The following is a 19,920-nucleotide window of genomic DNA, read 5'->3' as shown; positions in this document are numbered from 1 at the left end:
TATACTTCTTCCAATTTTCTGTAAATCTGTGGTCCCGCAGGTTTCGAGTCCTTCTTGTCATTTTGTCCAATTCTGCATAGTCCATTAATTTCATCTGCCATTCTTCTTTCATCGGAATTTCTTCTTGCTTCTATTTCTGGGCTAACAATACTTGTCTATTAATGTCTTTGCCTATAATACCAAGTAAAAATGCTTCTGTTTTTTTTATCTTATTATATATAATTTCCCAGAAGTTCTTTACTTTCTTACATTCCCACCAGATGTGATGAAATGTCCCTTCCTTTTCTTTACATTTCCAACATTTATCATTTGTCTTATACATTTTAGCTAATTTCACTGGTGCAATATACTATCTATACATCATTTCATCATATTCTCTTTCAAAGCATTACAGGCTGTAAATTTTATCCTTTGAGTGCTCTGTGTTTTAAACAAACTTTACACAAGAAGAATATAGCATGTATCTCAGTTTCCGTGTTTGGTTTGAGATGTGCATTTTCCCTCCCCAATTAAATTTCACCATTCTTTTGAACATTCTTTTAAATCCCCTTGAATCCCCGCAGAGATGGTTCCTTGTGCTGAAGCTTTGAATTTTCCTTTAGGTGAAACTTTTAGGCCTACTGTGGTGCTGTCATTTCTGTTGCACTCCAGCTTTTGCTCAAGAGTTGGCTGTTGGCATGCTGTTTCCATAGAATCTCATGTTTGCACCAGGCAGAGCATCCCGTGGAAAAGTTTGTTTGGCGACGAGCGTCAGGAAGCGGTTTTATCGTGAGCTGTCTCAAAATATTGTGCTGAAAGTCACTGAGAGTAACAAATGCAAACTCCAGATGGCAGATTCAGATCAGTGGCTAAGTGGAGCAATTGCTGAAGGAAGTCTTTGAAACGAAGAGTTGCTATGTGTTGAGAAAGACACAGATGTTCCAAGAAAACAGTCATTACCTTGATCTTATATTAGTTCCACTTGATTTGCTACCCTCTACCTCCACAACCAGACCAGAAAAAGGTACCAAAAGGCTCAGAGAGTAGTATAGACTGTTGCCATGTGACCAGGCAAAGCAGAGGTTGTCTGGCACCTCTATGACATAGCAGATTTCTGCGTTGGCATGGAATTGTACTAAGTGACTTTTGAGTACCTTTCCAGCTCTGTGATTCTAGCTCAGGGGTCAGCAAACTTTTCCTGCAGGGTGCTGGTCCACAGTCCCTCAGACCCTGTGGGGGGTCGGACTATATTTTTTTTTTTGGGGGGGGGAATCCCCCTGACTCTCCCATCCCTTCTCCATAGCACTGGATGAGCTCCGGTGGCTGCTTACCTGTGCCTTGCGAGCGGCAGGGTCTGACGGTGGCAGCGGCCAAGGGACGATGAGTGCTGCATGTGATTGGCTAATTCTGGGATTCTCCTGTAGGCCAAACAGGTTGTGGATTCACTTCCACCTGGTGCTGGATTGGGTGGCTCCTGCGGACCAATCATACTGCTGCATTGTTCTAGAACCAATCAGACTGCTGCATTCGGAATCCTACTGTTCTAGGACCAATCAGACTGCTGCATTTTGGATCCTATTGTTCTAGGACCAATCAGACTGCTGCATTTTGGCTCCTATTCAACTCCGTACAGAACAAAACTGAAACTGACACTGGGACAAATAGAAGAAGATGTCTTCACCCCCAGTCTGTGAAGGTGTTTTCCTCGGTGCTCACCTCATAGTGGTGTAGTGAGAATGAAGACCATCTGGTCATGTGCCAGAGATCTTACAAATGCCATTGACAAATACGTCTTTCATAATGAATTCTTTCTTGAGGAAATTCAAGTTTTGTTTCACATTCGCCCACTTCTTAGGGCCACCAAGGGCCTGCAGTCGATGGAGAAGCCTGAAACCAACATTTATATTTTATAGGACAGACAGTGGGAATTTAATCTTGCTTTTACAGGGACTTTGAAACACAGCAAATTCCTTCTCCTGCATCTGTTGTTGGCCACATCTAAGACGTATCCAGAGTCCACAGTGACTATCTCAGTTCCTTTCATCTGGAAGATAAACCTAGAGGAAGAGACAATGGAGGATTTCTGAGTCAGAGTTTCTTGCGCCCTTGTCATATATTTTGCATAAGATATTTCAGGTTACCATATATTCCAGGGATTTGTGGTTATGTAGTGTGCATTGAGACAGAATTGTTATTGTTATGCAACAGGCTTACAAAGAAATGCAAACGTAAGAGTCCAGAGAGAAGCAACTGGAAGGTTATTTTAGTGACATTTATTTTATTCATCACAATGTGACAAACGGTGTCACCAAATGGAGGTTTTCAGGTCACTAAGCTTATGGGCTTTTATTCTAAATGCACTTGCTGTGGCAATCATTGCCGCAACACACTCAATTTGTGCTGTTTATTATTTACTAGCTAAAGGCATCTTGTGTGCCTTTTGGCTGGGCAGGAGAAGGGATGGGGGCCTTGGGCAATCACACCTTGTATATCACTGAAGTTCAAGGAAAGTTTAAGCTTGAACTGTTTTATTGGTTTTGTACTTTTTATGATTTTGGTATGTGTTGTGGTGATACATATTTATTTATGTGAATAGCTAACTGTAGATGTCCCTTGACAGGAGGCTCTTGTAGAATGAAACAATTATCTCATGAAATTCATTTCTCTGGAGAGGACAATTGAATTGAAATGACATTAAAGTAGGCTGAGAATTCTGAATTAGTACACAGTGTTCATTCTTTGCAGACATCTTTCCTTTTATTACACATCCATTCAGGCTCTTCTATTTTTCTGTGCACAAAAAAAGGATGGGCGCTTTCGACTTTCGACTTTTATTTTCCCAAGCAGATTTAAAGTGATGGCCCTCCATATGTGAAATTCAAATGTGGTTGAAGCATGACAGTTTAGGAAGCATGGAATCAGTTTTATGTTGCCAATTCAAAGTCTGTTCCAAAGCATTATGCCCCCTCTCAGGAAAGTACAGTGCAACAAACATATTGCAAATTGCTTTCTTTTGCAAATGAGGACCTACTGAATTCAGGGAGTTTCTCAATGGATCATTGTTAACAGTTGAAATAAGGAGGCTCAAGAAGGCAATGTCGAATAGTCCAAAATATAAATGTAAGTATGCCCATTATGGTAAATGTTATATTATCCACTCTGAGGCTCACACATACCACTTCCTCTGACTCCATTGTGCTTTCACCACGGGCATTGAAGCAGTGTACACATACTGATAGCCACAGTCTATATCTATCTGGTAATTTCTTGAGGAAAAACTCCCGTTGGGTGTGTTTTCCCTTAAATCAGCATTCATCCAAAGTATAAGCCATGTTCACTTCACAGTTAAAGTTAGGTGTGTATGTTTGAGACAGCTTCATGGATAGGAGTTCGGGGAGCTTGCAAGCACTGTTCTGCCTCCTCTCTCTTGTGTATAGTAATCTGCAAATGTGATTTGAAAAAGCCTCTCCTCCTCCAGGAGGGGAGGGATTGTGAGCAGGAGACGATTACCGCGTTCGCCCCCTGCTTCAACTCCAGGGCTGGCACACCACACCCCTCCCCGGTTGGGCATCCAGTAGGGATGCTCGGCGGGAGCGTGGCTTGCCGCTCAAATGTGGCCGCGCCAGCCATCCCCACCATTGCACACACATTTTCTTCGAGTCACCCACCTTCCACTCCCTTTTAGAGTTAGCTTTCTGAGACTTTGTTATGGACCTCTGGTTGGTCCCCCTGTTTAACCAGGGGCCTGGTAGGAGTTTTTTCCAATTGGCTAAATTGGCCTGGCCTCTTAGTTTTTTTGCCTACCTCGTAGCAACCGTCACAACTTTTGTGGTATTTGGCGGTTAGGCATTGAAATGTGTTGTTGGTGTTTCGGGGGGCTAGGTGTGGCCATCGCCTACCCTGACAATTTTGGGTATTTCGCTAAAGAAATCTGGCGGTCGTGGATCCTGTCCGATGCCCGTGTGGCGGGGGGGCCATGGCACGACCTTCGGTGACATCAGGAAGAGAGCCTATAGTTGTATTAGCATCAACAGGCTCCCCCTGCTGGTGGTTAACCCCTCCTCAGACTCACCCCTCTATGAGTGGATGGAGTCTAAAGTTCCGTGGTCCAATGCCTAAGCCAATACCTTCTCACATGCTGTAATCAATAAAGTTGTGGCCTTTTCCTTACCCATTAACCTTACATACTGTGTCCTCGTGTCTTTATTCCCCAAGCAGGGATTGGGTCCTCGAATCACAAGCAGAGGAAAAGGGGACAAATACATACTTGGAGCCCATTTCTTAGGGATGGGTGGTATAGTTTGAGAAGTTTACAAAATCTTATTGGGGAATTAGGGGTCTCAACTCTGTGTTAGATGGTAGCCTTCCTGGATTTCTACTGTCTATGTTGCTTCAGTAGCATCTGAACATCATTCAAATAATTGTCTCTGATTTAATTATATTGAAGCCAAATGGAATATGTGGTCTGAAGATTCAGTTTTAAGAGATCAACACTTTTATTGAGATAACATTTGATGATTACCAATATTCCCTGGACTAAAATATTCAAAGCGTTTAGACTGCTGAGGGGTTTCAGCAATATAACTGTGCCAAGGACTACAGTCAAGGTAATAATTATTGTTGTGTGAAAATAATCTACACTAGTAAAGTTTAAAAATATGAGAAATCTGTAAAGCTGTGGGCTCAAGAAACAGTATTCAGTTCCAGTAGACAGTTGTTTTTGTCCCATAAAATAATAAAGGAGAAAAGTCTGGAAACAGCTATTGACAGCAGAAGCATAAAACACACAAAGATCCCCCCCCCCCTGAAATATACCAAACCATAGAAATGGAACTGAGGGTTGTATCCAGTCCTAATGACCAATAGATATTATTGAACTCAAGGCAATCATTTTCTTTAACTGCGGTGAGTCTTCTAGTACTAGGATCCAACCCTGAATTTTAAATCACCTTGTTAAATTTGAAGAGAGATAGTATTTGAATTTGAGTGAAAGGTGTGCCTTACAAAATATCACTCGGAATTTTGTATCAAAGTGGCCTACAACTCTAAAAGCTGCTAGAAGGAACTGCAGATGAGTTGGCGAAGGCCAAGAAGAAGCAGCATTTTGGTTAAAAAGACTGTTCTATGTGACCTTAAATCGCATCGTGGTTAGTGATTAGGAAGATGTAATGAAGCTCATTGACATCAACAGGAGAGGCACATTGTTCCTCTGCAATATTAAGAGCAGGGTTAGGGAACTTTTCTCCTTCACTTCTCATAGGCCAAATTTAACAGGTGGGTGGGCTCTGTGTAAGGAGCAAAGAAATTGCAAATAGCCCTGCAAATGAAGCTAGTCTTGGTGGAGCTTTGCATCAGAACAGCTCCTTCCAGCTCTTGAGAGTACCATGGACTGCAAGAAGATCAAACCTCTCCATTCTGAAGGAAATCAGCCCTGAGTGCTCACTGGAAGGACAGATCCTGAAGCTGAGGCTCCAATACTTTGGCCACCTCATGAGAAGAGAAGACTCCCTGGAAAAGACCCTGATGTTGGGAAAGATGGAGGGCACAAGGAGAAGGGGATGACAGAGGATGAGATGGTTGGACAGTGTTCTTGAAGCTATGAACATGAGTTTGACCAAGCTGCGGGAGGCAGTGGAAGACAGGAATGCCTGGCATGCTCTAGTTCATGGGGTCATGAAGAGTCAGACACAACTAAACAACAACAACAACAACAACAACAACAACTGCATATTCAAGTTCTCCCTGTAAGTCAACTGCACACAGCAATAGCACAATATCAGTTGTATCCAGCGATCTGCATTATGCCTTGGGACAGATCTTTACTGCTACCCAGTGCATGCACAAGTGGAATCTAGTTGCAAAATGAGTGGGGAATGGCTTTTCCCTCTCAGAGCATCCTCCTTTTTGGAGCTGTGAATTAATTTCCTTTCACATTAGATTGCCATGTCTATTGGAGGACGTCCACGTTCCCCTATGGAATAGGCCATGCCTGCATTCTCTTTCACCATCTGGCTTTTCCTTCCTCTAGAGGTATATCTGACAAGTGTGCCTGTGTTTTGTGAAATACCAAAATATATGTTTTGTAAATCCCAACAGGGGCCTGGAATTGGGGATGATTTAAATGTTATAGACCTGACATGAAGCTTCACAAAAGCCCCTCGCTGTAATGGGGCTCCATGCTTCAGACATAATATTATAATGCTTTTTTACTTTACAGTCAAGTACAGGCTCTGAAGGTACCTCTTTTGAACTCATTAAAGGCAGAAGAAACTCTTCAGCCAAATACTAACTTCAGGGCCAGCCTACAACTAGGATTAGTTTAGAATTATAGTTTGTTCCTATGTTACATTTAACAGCCAGCATTTAGCTGGTGTTCAATTTAAAATGATACAAGGACTCCAGATTGCACTGTCTGATGATCAAAGAAGCTCGCCTATCCACAGGTATGCCAGAAATTTATGTGCTACAAATTAATAGCATACATTTATAGGGGTGATTGTTCCATTTACATCTTGAAATGCGGAAGCAGAACTATTTGGGGGAAAGTTCTGCTGCAGCTGCACATTTGCCGTTTGGAGAAGTTTTTATATTATTAGATCTGACATACTGTAGACATTGCAAATCTTCCTGTCTGAGGTATTACTATGTATTTATTACATTTTCAATCCAGTCCTGATTCCATAGACACTGCAACCTTTGAATCCCGTGCTGCCAGGAGACACACGAGTTCATAGTCTGAATTCCTAATACAGAACATAAGAGCCCTTCCAGATCAGACCAACGAGAGGTCCATAAGCAGGACAGAAGCACAATAGTTCTCTATCACTCACACATGATCTCCTGAAGCTGGTATATTCAGGGACATGCAGTCTTTGATAATGGAGGCAATACATATTAGTCCTCATGACTGCTAACCACTGATAGCCTTATCCTCTGTGATAAGCCACCCATGTCGGTGTCCATCACTACATACTGGGGCAGTGAGTTCCATTGTTTAACTATCTGCTGAGTTAAGAACTTCTTATTTGTCTGCCCTGAATCTCCTAAATCAGTATCCAACTCCCAGTGGGGAGGAGCTATACCAATGGCCTGCCAGCCGTGGTGGGTGTGTCCAACCTAGAAGTTCAAAAGCATGGCAGTGCATGTAGATAAATAGGTACCACTGTGGTGGGAAGGTAAACGGCGTTTCCGCGTGCTCTGGTTTCCATCACGGTGTTCCGTTGTGCCAGAAGCGATTTCGTCATGCTGGCCACATAACCCGGAAATCTGTATGTGGACAAACGCCAGCTCCCTCAGCCTGAAAGTGAGATGAGCGCCGCAACCCCATTGTCCAGTCCTTTGACTGGACTTAACCGTCCAGAGGTCCTTTATCTTTTACCTTACACCTGGAATACTGCGTACAGTTCGAATCTCTGCATCTCGAAAAGAATACTGTAAAAGCATCTTTTCCAAAGTGGGAAATACCGCCCCCTTGGGGGGGGGGGTGGAACAATCTGGGGGTGGGGCCTCAGGTGCAATGGGGGCCATTGAATAAAAATAAGGGGGCGATGGGAGCATAAAGAGAAGGAAATTTTGAAAAACTGTTCATGCATGTTTCATCTATTGTGTAATGATGCCTACTGCAACAACATGCCCCCCCCCCTAGACCCGGCATTTGGGATTGGGGTGGCTTCTGCTGTTCCGATTAAAACCGGACACTTAAGGGGTCTGCTTAACCCCCCTTAACCTCTCCCCCCAGCAAATCATCACACTACCTTGAAAACCGCTGTTGGAACATAGTCTTTTTTCACCAAAGTATTTTATGGCATGGTGTGTTGCTCCCAGAGAGAGAAGGCTGCTCAAATCCCACCAGGCACTGGTGAGCCCCCGCCATGCCTTAAAGTGGTGCTTTGGATCTCAGCCATTGTTCAGCACAAAAGCACTGCAAGAAAACATGGGTAGCTCCCAGTACAGATGTGTCCTTAATCAAGCAAAGTACCAAGCAGTTAAGTACCTAATATGTATACTCAATTATTCATTTTAGTATATGCAGTGTATTAAATCAGGCCTATTTTTCATCACAGTGTTCCCCTGACAATATTTAGCAGACAGTAATGGAAACATCGTCAGAAACTAGCACATAATTGTTCCCTGACTGGGACTACTGTTCCAAAATCAGATAACTTGATTTTGATTTGGGCTGCCATTCGATGCACACTTTACTTAGAAGCAGTGGTTTTTTTCTGGGGGGGACGCAGAGGTACGCATACCCCTAAACATTTTGTGAATCTAAGTGTGGCCTTATTGAGGGAGTAGGAAAATGAGAGTACCCCTAAACATCTTTTTCTTTTCTTTTTAAAAAAGCACTGCTTAGAAGGAAGTTCCATTGAAGTCCTTATGGCGTCCTTTGAGTAAACATGCACAGAGTTGCAATATGTTTTTTGTTAGTTCTTTTTAAGAAAGACAAACCTAAAACAAAAATGTTGTTGTTGTCATCGTCAATTAGTTGCTACTGTATTAGTGTGCAGTCCAGCTTGTTCCTTGCTAGAGCAGCTTCAGAGCTCTTTTTGTTCCCAAGAGCACAGCCTGAATCTTTTTTTGCTTTGCCTTGTCTTGCCTTGGTTGGGCCTTGCCTTGCTGCACTACAGAGTAGAACTGTTGACACAGATGCTGCACTTTTTGCAAATCCCTGATAAGTAACACCTGGCAGGGAGAGGCTTCTGTTTGAAACCCGAGGGAACAGCGAGTGGCGCTGTGGTCTAAACCACTGAACCTCTTGGGCTTGCCAATCAGAAGGTCAGTGGTTCGAATCCCCGTGACAGGGTGAGCTCCTGTTGCTCTGTCCCAGCTCCTGCCAACCTAGCAGTTTGAAAGCATGCCAGTGCAAGTAGATAAATAGGTACCACTGCAGCGGGAAGGTAAATGACATTTCCGTGCGCTCTGGTTTCCGCCATGGTCTTCCGTTGCACCAGAAGCAGTGTAGTCATGCTGGCCACATGACCTGGAAAGCTGTCTGTGGACAAACACCGGCTCCCTTGGTCTGAAAGCGAGATGAGCACCGCAACCCCATAGTCACCTTTGACTGGACTTAACCGTCCAGGGGTCCTTTACCTTTTACCTTATTCAATATAGAAAATACTGAGGTAGATAAATCAATGAACTGAGTGGGCATGATAGCTTCATGAGATAGGGAACTCCTAATTCAAAAGCATATTTTTCAAGAAACAGATTGTCCCTCTCTTCTTGCTTTTGGTAAAAAACACAAATAAGTGCAACAAACAGTAAAGGGTTGTGTGTTAAGGGAGAATAACACTGCACTATTCATTAATAGCTTAGTTCCAGAGGAGTAGCAGTATTGGCATGTGTAGCAAAGCCAGTGAGAAAACATACACAGTCCAGCAGTAGTCCTACTCCAAGTGTTAAATTAGTATAATAAAAAAGATAATATCACATAAGAGTCCTGCATACTGCTCAACCATCCTGATTTAAGTGGGACATACTGAAATAACAGAAGGCATCTCAGCTTCTGACTGGATCCCAGAATGTCCCGTTTTTTGGTTCGGCACTCTGGTGTGAGTCTGCTGGCTCTGGTGGGAGCTTGGGATCAAAAACGGATCTTGCTGATTTGGATTACCCAGATATTGGAGGGCATAGTCCTGCTGGATCAAGCCAGCGAATGGCCCAATTCATCCAGCATCCTTTTCTTGCAGTGGCCTCTGCAAGTAGGGCCTGAGTGCAAAATCTCCCTCTCCTCCCCTTTTCTGTGGATCTTGCATTCATTTGTGTTGTGCAGAGAAATGCAACATGTTTAACCGTTAACTATTGTGTTGTCTTACTTTTGGTTGGCCCCAATATGTAAAAACCATCCCACCTAACCACCAAAGTTTTATAGCCATCTCTCCTGGAAGAGATTGACATGGATGCCAGTCCATTGAGTTATTCCTGTTGTAGACTCAACAGAAACAAGTGTCGGGGGAGGGTACTTAACAGTAAAACATTTCCATCCCATTGATTTTGTCCTATTGCTGTTTAACTCTCCTGTTGAATCTCTGTGGGATTTAAAAGGGCTTCAATTTGGCTACATCATGCTCTTCACCATTAATTAGTGTGTGGCTTTAATTTTCATTAAAATTCTCAGTTTTAATGCGAACAAAGAGCAGCAGGTTTTTTTTTCCCCCACTGTTAAAAAATTGCATTCCTTTATTTTGGCGAGGGCTGAAGAGTGTAGATACATTTAATTCAACTGAATTAGTATGATGGATTTTGTATTTCTTTGCCAATATTTCTTGTCTTTATCAGTGGTGGCTCACATCCCTTGCTAATCCATCATTTCGGTCTCTTGTGAATTATTTTCTCTGCATTATCTGAGCCCTAACCATATGAAGCAAACCAATGAAATTATTATTAGGCATGAAAATATCTAAAGAGAGAAACCAGAGGGCTTTGCCAGCCTTTGTGCAATTCAGTATAAGATGTTATTTTATTAGAAGTCTCCCTGAAACCAAAGAACCAGACATTTGCCTGCAATAAATTTACTCAGGGTCAGTTTATACTATCAGCAGAATCAAGTAATAAAGAAAGCACTCTGCAGACAGAGCAGTTTGTGAAGTGAACACACTGTCCACTACGGAATAGGATGGAGTGCCCAGAGGCTGGGGATGCAGGGAAGAGGGAAGATCAGCTTGCTGTTTCCTTGCTACATTGAGAGGCTACAGTAGTGGTTGGGGTGCAAGTCCCAACCAGGGGCATACAAAGGGGGGGGCAGAGGGGGCGGTCTGCCCCGGGCACTGCTTGACGGGGTGACAAGATGGCCCGCTGCCCCCCAGCTGTAGAGCGGCCAAGGCCACGTGCACAGTTAGTATGGGTGACGCTCGCGTGGCGTCTGTACGCGCTGCCGCTCTCACGTGCCGTCCATATGGGTGTCCGTACGGCTGCCTCTCACACAGTGTCCGTACGGGCTGCTTCTTGTACAGTGACTGTACGGGCTGCCATGCATGCGCAGTTCATATGGTCTGTCGTGCATGCGCAGTCTGTACAGGCTTCCGCTTGCATGCACCATCTATATGGGCATCCATACAGGCTGCCCCTCGCACGGAGACTGTATGGGCCACTGCACGTGCACAGTCCATACGGATGTTGCGTGTGCGCCGCTAGGTTGTTCGCCCTGCCCCTTGGCGTCCTGCCCCGGGTGCCGAAGAGGGTTCCTCCGCCACTGCTCCCAACGCCATGCAAGCGCAGAATTGCAGGATGAGGGCTTTTTGCAGTGCAACTTGTTGATGTCACCAAGACAATACCCATTCAGAGCAGACCCTCCAAGTATCGCTATTTTCCAGGGACAGTCCCAAATTTACAGAAGCCGTCTGTCAGGAATCTAGGTTCCCAGCTTGATAACACAGTAAGTGTAGGTAATTAAAAAGAAGGATTTATTGGAAAAACGAAGATAGCTCTGGATGGCTCTAACAGTGCCTCCGGCATCATTACTCAAGATGACCCTTCTGAAGACTTCTTCTGGTGTCTACAGAATATATTGAACCGTCGCCCCTTGCGTCTCTTGTTTTGCTTCCTATCTAGCAGCCTTCCCTTTCTCCTACTCTTCGGACTTATTGGATTAGCTCCAGCCCCTTCCTATTCTGACATACTTCTGTGCGTTTTTTTTTTTTTTTTGCACCTGTTTGAGCTTTGGCTGTGTTCTAGCCTGCTCTTAGCTTCTGCCTTATCATCCTGCCCATCAAGGTCAGAAAGAGCCGAAGTCTGCAGCTGCCGGTTCTCCCCTGCCTGACTAGCATCTAAACCTCTCTGTTACTGGCTGCTTCCTGCAGTTGGCTGCAAACTTTCACTTGGAGCTGGCTCATTCCTAACACCTGGCTTTTGATGTGATCCTGGAATGTCCCACTTTTCCTTAGGATGCCCCTATTTTCATCAGAGATATGATGGAGGGTATGGTAGGATTTCCCTATTTTATGCAGAGAAATTTTGGAGGGTGTCAGAGACAAGACGCAGCTGACAGAGGCTGAGAAACGCTGAGAGGCAAGGAGAAGAGATTAGGCTGGAATGCGGAATGGGGGAGGAGCAGCCAAGCTGCAGTAGAAACCTGATCTCTGAGAACAAAGAGCAGGAAGGGGGGGAGTCCAAGGGGCAAAACACAAACTGTCAGTTCAAGCTCAGGCTCAGGGACACCGGAAATAGCCTCTTCCAAAAACGCATAGGCTTGAAACAGTTTGCGAGAGGCGGGAAAGTGAAAGAAAGCGAAAGTGGGGGATTTATTGCTGGAGGAGGAAGAGGCGGAGCTCAGAGTTGGCAACAGCAAACTTGGGGGAAGACGCTGAGTGAGTGACCTCCAAAATGATTTGTGTGTTTGAGCAATAAATCTCAGATAATTCCGCCAGAGTTGTCTCACGTCTGTGGGAGAGACCCAAGCCATTACAGAGGGTATGGTAGGATGTCCCTATTTTCATCAGAGAAACATTGGAGAGTATGGTAGGACATCCCTATTTTCATCGGAGAAATGTTGGAGGGTATGGTAAAAGGTAAAGGGTAAAGGGACCCCTGACTGTTAGGTCCAGTTGCAGCAGACTCTGGGGTTACAGTGCTCATCTCGCTTTACTGGCCAAGGGAGCTGGCATACAGGTAGGACGTGATGGGAACACAGTTGTCCTCTCCACAGGACATCCCTATTTTCATTGGAGAAATGCTGGAGGGGACATCTCTATTTTCATCGGAGAAATGTTGGTGGTTATGGTGGGATGTCCATATGGAGGTATGCAGCTAAACACCTGCATTTCCACCCAAAACACTGCAGCCTTTCTCTGCTTTATGTAGTGTTGGCTTATATTTTCCTTAGTGAATCACCTCAGTGGCTGGCACTGAGCCTGTACCTCTTCAGAATCTGAATGCTCCCCCAACTAAAGGGCTACCTGCAGATAGCATGTGAGGGAGAAGACTAGGCTGACCCTTCTCCTTGACATTCCAGTTCCATATGAGCAAGGTAGTGTTTGGGAAGAGCATTGAGACATGTGATCCCTTGCTTTCAGTCTATTGTGGTATGTGATCCAGGAGAAATTTCATCACTTCATTCTGTTGAATGTATAAACTGGTCCTCAGTTTCACAGGGAGAAGGAAGATTGAGCTCTAAATAATCAATAACTGCATCCCTGTGAAGGCATGAAGAATAATTTAATTATACAGTTGGGGGGGGGGAGTGTGACCTGCCATTTATGCAACAGCTGAGCTCTGTTTTCCAAGTTATGCAAACAGTTTCTGGTAAAATCTTGGGGGACTTATTATTTGGTGAGTAAATTGAGGGAACAGCTGGCTATAATTGCTAAGACGTATGGTCCAAACACAATTAAAGGTATGTTATTTTGCAGTTCCACACAACAAACACACAGCTTCTTTGGATAGTCCATTTCCTGGATGAAAGGGGATTATTCTTTATTTGCAGAGGGACACATAGTAGTTTTGCCCTGGGAAATTCTTTTCAAATTAACATTTGTGTTCCTGGTTTGCATTAGTGGCAATGGAGGTAGTGAGATAATGGAAGGGATATATGAAATAATAGCAATTATTGGTAAAACTTAAGGGATTCCTCTCAGAGGACTATGCGTCTGCCACCCAGTTAAGACATATCACTGTGGAGCCAGTCTTTGATGTCACAATGCTGTAATTCCAATAGATAATACCAAGGAATGGTTCCTTAGCAGAACCAGAAGAATTGCTGCCCAAATTATGGGAGTTATAGGAGACATTGGACTGGCTCTGTATTAAAGAATCTCATTTTATGGCAAGTTGTTAAAGAGTTCCTTAAATGGAGTGTCAGCATTTTGCAGCCTAGTGCCCTTCAGCTGTTTGGGGCCACAATTCTCATTAACCCCTGACAAGGGGACATGGTGTCTGGGGTTTCTGGGCATTGTAAGTAGAAAGCATCTGGAAACCACCAGGTTGGGAAAAATTGCCTTATGCCCTCTGCGTCAGGAAAGAGCCTTAGCTCGTTTATGAGCACAATTGAAAGTGTTGGTACTGACCTTTAAAGCCCTAAACGGTCTCAGTCCAGTATATCCGAAGGAGTGTCTCCACCCCCATTGTTCTACCCGGATACTGAGGTCCAGCGCCGAAGGCCTTCTGGCGGTTCCCTCACTGCGATAAGCCAAGTTACAGGGAACCAGGCAGAGGGCCTTCTCGGTAGTGGCGCCCACCCTGTGGAACGCCCTCCCACCAGATGTCAAAGAGAACAACAACTACCAGACTTTTAGAAGACATCTGAAGGCAGCCCTGTTTAGGGAAGCTTTTAATGTTTGATGCATTACTGTATTTTAATATTTTGTTGGAAGCTGCTCAGAGTGACTGGGGAAGCCCAGCCAGATGGGCGGGGTATAAATAAATAAATAAATAAATAAATAATATTAATAATAATTACTGTAGCTTAATAACAGAGCACATGCCTTTGTATGTGAGAGGACCCAAGTCCATTTCATGGCTCTTCTGTAGTTTCACAGCCTTTCACTAAGCCAGAGATGTGCTGTATGATGAGCTTAGGGTCTGATGAAAGAAGGACACAATTTCGTATGACATGATCTATCACATGGGTAGGCAAACTAAGGCCTGTGGGCTGGATCCGGCCCACTTACCTTCTCAATCCGGCCCACGGATAGTCCAGGAATAAGTGTGTTTTTACATGAGCAGAATGTGTCCTTTTATTTAAAATGCATTTCTGGGTTATTTGTGGGGTATAGGAATTCATTCATTCCCCCCCCCCAAAAAAATATAGTCTAGTCCCCCACAAGGTCTGAGGGACAGTGGACTGACTCGCTGCTGGAAAAAAATTGCTGACCCATGATCTATCAGCTCAACCACATACAGTGCCTTTGCTTTTTTAAAAAAAGGAGGGGAGTACTCAATATGAGCCCAAATCATTTTGGTAACATTTCTGGGCCCTAAAGCACATCTTGGAGAACTTGCATAGTGCTGGTATCTATTTTTTTTTATAATTACTATTTCACATATTTCACGTCTTCCCTGCCTTTACAGTGGTACCTCGGGTTAAGTACTTAATTCGTTCCGGAGGTCCGTTCTTAACCTGAAGCACCACTTTAGCTAATGGGGCCTCCCGCTGCCACTGCGCCGCCACTGCACGATTTCTGTTCTCATCCTGAAGCAAAGTTCTTAACCCGAGATACTATTTCTGGGTTAGCGAAGTCTGTAATCTGAAGCGTATGTAACCTGAAGCGTCTGTAACCTGAGGTACCACTGTATTTCAGTATTTTCAGTATTTGCCTTTATTATAGAGTACATAGAAGCATAACAATCAAATAAGTAAAGGAATGACAAACCTTGTTTAGATTAGAGTAAGCTTTTCAATTATTGTTCTTACCTTTGAAGGAGAACCAGCAGATATTCACTACTTGTGTCCTCATTTCAAGATCATGTTGAAGACTGAAAGATTGCAGAGCTTAAAAAGACTCTGTTTTTCTCAATAGAGCACATAGGGAAAGGCTATGGAAAGAGAAAAATGATCCTGGAAATGTAAAAGCGACAACACAGAGCAGTTACAAAACAGAGTAACAGGGCAAGGAGCTCTAATGTAAAAGGAAGAGCATTTTAAAGCAGCTATTTCAGGGATGAATGGAATTTCATAGCAAGTACGCTGGTTGGAACCAAGCCACAAAATGTGCTGGGGATAACTGCTAGCATCAACAGCTTTTACAAAGATTAGGGCCAAAACAAGATGTGGTAATGGAGGTGTATAAAACAGATGACTATTTGAAAGAAAATCAAATTGCAATGGAGTGCCCTGGACTCCTTTCATAGGAAGAGTGGGATGTAAACTGAAAAAAAATATGAAGTCTTGTGTCACTACTTAATAGCAATAAATTTAATAACAATTATTATTATTATTATTATTATTATTATTATTATTATTATTATTATTATTATTATCTAGAAACATCTATGGAGCATAGCTCTATCAGTGGTTATAATAAGCCACAATACTGTAGCTAAAGGGAGTGTCTATGTTTATAGGCATCAAATACCAGATGCTGGAATCAAGCCTTCATGCATTGATTGTAAGCTTCCCAGAGGATCTGGCTGGCATCTGGTAGAAGCAGAATGCTGGAGAAGATGGGTCTTTTATCTGATCTAACAGCCAACTTATTTATTTATGTTTATTATTAGATTTGTACCCCACCAGGGGCAGTCCGTCTCATTTTGCCACTGGAGACAAAACAGGGATGTTCCCCGCTTCTTCTGCTACCTCCAAAATCCCCCCCCCCATGCACCAGAATGCCCCCTTCTTGCTGGCATTGCAGCAGCTGAACAAAATAACACAACACGATGGCCAATAACAATGGCACGAAACACTATTTATAGACTAATACAAATGATCAGAAATTGCAAGCAAAGTCTCTAAATCTTCTTCACTGGCTGCGGTAGAATAATTCAAAAGTTTGATATATACATAATCTGTCACCAAATATCGCCAGAATAACCGCTCCCCACATTAAATGGGGGGCACCCTTTGCATGGTCGCGCGCAGCCCCCGGGACCCTATGTGGCACCATTAGCACAGGCTTGGCTTTGCCTTCCTCAGGTGGGATACCTGGAGGTCTCCGCCTACCTCAGCCAGTTGCCCAATCCCACCTGGGGAGGGGTTGCCAAGGTGATCAGGCCAGGTAGGGGGAGGGACCACCCTGCCCACACAATAGGGGGAGGGTCTCACCTGGGAATGGTCAGTTGGCTCCAGAGCTTCTCCCACCCTACCCACCCTCAGTTAATACTTCTTTTGCAGGTTAACCTTTTCTCTACAGGTACGCAGATGCTGCTATGTCAGGGTCGCTGTTGAAGGGCTGGAAAGGAATTCCCCTGCATTGACAGGTTTGCCTTTCCTGTAGCAAAACGTCACAACTTTGGCGGTATCAGACCTTGTGCAGAATCCTTTAGTCTATCTTCTCTAAATGGGGTTCGGCATGTAGAGGTGACCCACGCCTCCCTTCTCTTTGCGGTGGTGATAGGTTCCTCATTAAAGGGGTTGTTTTGAGGGGAGGCTTTGGCAGTACGCCTAGAGGTTGTCATTATTGCTCTCCGCTGCGATGGCGGCGTAATGGTGGCGGGCTCTATCTGCTTGAACATATGTTCTCCAGAGACAGCCCATCCCTCCCCACACTCTGGATAACTCTGATGTTCCCCAGATCCCCGGCAGGGGACTGGGAGGGATAAACGCCCAATGCCTGAGTCAAGGTCTACCCACATCTGAAACATAATAAAGTTGTGGCCAATTTTAATCCCATAACATGTTGTCTTGAGTCGTTATTCCACACGGGGGCCGCCCAGGGTTTGGGGGACTCTGCCTGTCCACGCAACAGAGTTTCTGGATAACCAATCTCTTTCATTCAATGCTTCATCAGCCAATCTTGATCAATTCTTCAGCAGCAGCAACGATGGGGCAGTTGGAATCTCTTGTGCTTCCATTGCCTGAGGCAGGTCCTTCACCACACCTCATCAATGGGCCAGCTCAGCACCCTACCATTCTTCCAACGAGCTCAAAATGGCATACATGGTTCTTTCCCCCACAACCCCATTTTATGCTGTAAGGTAGGTAGGTTAAGCTGGGAGTCAGTGACTGGTCCGACTTCACCCTGTGAGCATAGTGGGGGGACTTGAACCCTGGTCTCCCAGGTCCTAGCCCAACACTCTAACCCAGCCTTTCTCAATCTGTGGGTCCCCAGATGTTGTTGAACTACAACTCCCATCACCACTAGCTAGCAAGGCCAGAGCTCAGGGATGATGGGAGTTGTAGTCCAACAACATCTGGGGACCCACAGGTTGAGAACCGCTGCAACCACTACACTGCATTGGCTCTTCAATTCTTATGGGAGAATTAGATCAATTAAAAAGTCAAGAGAGTGCACCTGCAAGAAATTATTGTGACGAAAAGGGCTACACTGGGGCAACAACTCACAATTCGCAGAGGAAGGCTGAGCTACATTTGCAGGTTGTGTCCTATTTGATTGCGTCATGAATCAACAAAGTCTGGGATACGTGGAGCTACAGTCAGAGTACCCACAAACAGTGCCGGATTTATATATAAGCTAAACAAACTATAGCTTAGGGCCTCACTCTCTTGGGGGACCCCAAAAATGTAAAGGAAAAAAACAAGTGATGTACATTTCACACACACACACACACACATATGGGACGCAGGTGGCACTGTGGGTTAAACCACAGAGTCTAGGACTTGCTGATCAGAAGGTCGGTGGTTTGAATCCCCGTGACAGGGTGAGCTCCCGTTGTTCGGTCCCTGCTCCTGCCAACCTAGCAGTTCGAAAGCACGTCAAAGTGCAAGTAGATAAATAGGTACCACTCCGGCGGAAAGGTAAACAGCGTTTCCGTGCGCTGCTCTGGTTCGCCAGAAGTGGCTTAGTCATGCTGGCCACATGACCCGGAAGCTGTACGCCAGCTCCATCGGCCAATAAAGCGAGATGAACAGCGCAACCCCAGTCAGTCACGATTGGACCTAATGGTCAGGGGTCCCTTTACCTTTACCTTTATATATATAAAACAAACCTACATACCTATTAGGTCCATAAATTACCATATAGCATATATTCAACACAAAAAACAGCGACAGTTTGTTGTTGACAAAGGACAGCTGGACGTATAAAGGGCCCCATTAGCTTCAGTAGCTTAGGGCCTCGTCAAACCTAAATCCAGCCCTGCCCAGAAAGAGCCATGACCATTCCAAGTAGGATTGTTGACTTTTGCCCTTCATTTGGCAGACCACCATACTGTTCCACAAACTGCATTTGAAATCTCTCTCATTATCAAATGTCTCAGTATTACAGTACTCCTAGCTCCTCTCTGAGATACACAAATTCAGTGTACCACTGGGCATGCTGGATTTTTTATTTTTTATTTATGATTTTCAATTTTATACATTTCAATAATTTTACAAGGATTTTAACATTTCAAAACTCCACTTCCTTCCCCCTTCTTTCTGCAGTTCCTTAAAATTATTTTTTATATTTGCATAGTCCAAATTAACTTAAATTACACATTTATTCGTCTACTTTAAATATATACTCTTATAAAACTGTGGGTTATTACAATAATCCTGCCAATGTTCTTATCTGTTTACAGTTTGTTTGTAAATATTCAATAAACCATTTCCATTCTTTTTTAAAAAAGTTACCTTGATTTTTTACTCTTCCGGTAAGTTTCGCCATTTCTGCATATTCCATAAGCTTTTGTATCCATTCTTCCTTTGCTGGACTTCTGCTTCTTTCCATTTTGGGGCCAGTAACATTCGTGCTGCTGTAATTACATACATAAGTTTCTATACATTTTAGGTAGTTCTGTCCCTATAATTCCAAAAAGAAAAGTTTCTGTTTTTTGTTTTTTAACAAAGGTTATTTTAAACATCCTTTTCTTTTCATTATATATCATTTCCCAGTAAGCTTTAACCTTACTACAAGACCACCACTTATGATGATTGGGCATGCTGGACTAAACACATGGTTCTTTGGATACCTTGCCTGGATACCAGCCCTCTCAACCAATGCCAAGAGAGAGACTAGAAGTCTCAGCAAAGAGTTTTGTGACATAGTAAAGACTCATACATTATGTCATAAGCTTTTGTGAGCTGTCATACCTGTGTGCAGGTGAATAAAGCAGTCTCAAGGGAATAATAATAATAATAATAATAATAATAATAATAATAATAATAATTTATTAGTTATACCCCGCCCATCTGGCTGGGCCTCCCCAGCCACTCTGGGCGGCTTCCATAGAAACAAAAAATACACTAAAATATCACACGTTAAAAGCTTCCCTGAACAGGGCTGCCTTAAGATGTCTTCTCAATGTCAGGTAGTTGTTTATCGCTTTGACATCTGCTGGAAGGGCATTCCACAGGGCGGGCGCCACTACCAAGAAGGCCCTCTGCCTGGTTCCCTGTAGCTTTGCTTCTTG

At 43.9% G+C, this 19,920-nt stretch overlaps 1 long non-coding RNA gene across 1 annotated transcript; it reads right to left on the bottom strand.

Moving 5' to 3' along the window:
- Positions 1–1,670: 1,670 nt before the first annotated feature.
- Positions 1,671–19,432, bottom strand: LOC310848485. The gene is made up of 3 exons (XR_014566446.1): positions 19,142–19,432; positions 15,326–15,447; positions 1,671–2,036 (listed from the first exon to the last, which is right to left on the bottom strand). It is a non-coding gene; the product is annotated as an uncharacterized lncRNA (long non-coding RNA).
- Between the last annotated feature and the right edge of the window lie 488 nt (positions 19,433–19,920).

Source organism: Podarcis gaigeae (assembly GCF_964106915.1).
Source record: "Podarcis gaigeae genome assembly, chromosome: 7".
Lineage (NCBI taxonomy): Eukaryota > Metazoa > Chordata > Lepidosauria > Squamata > Lacertidae > Podarcis > Podarcis gaigeae.
Note: the sequence above shows the minus strand (reverse complement) of the source record. Positions and strands in the feature narration are given on the sequence as shown.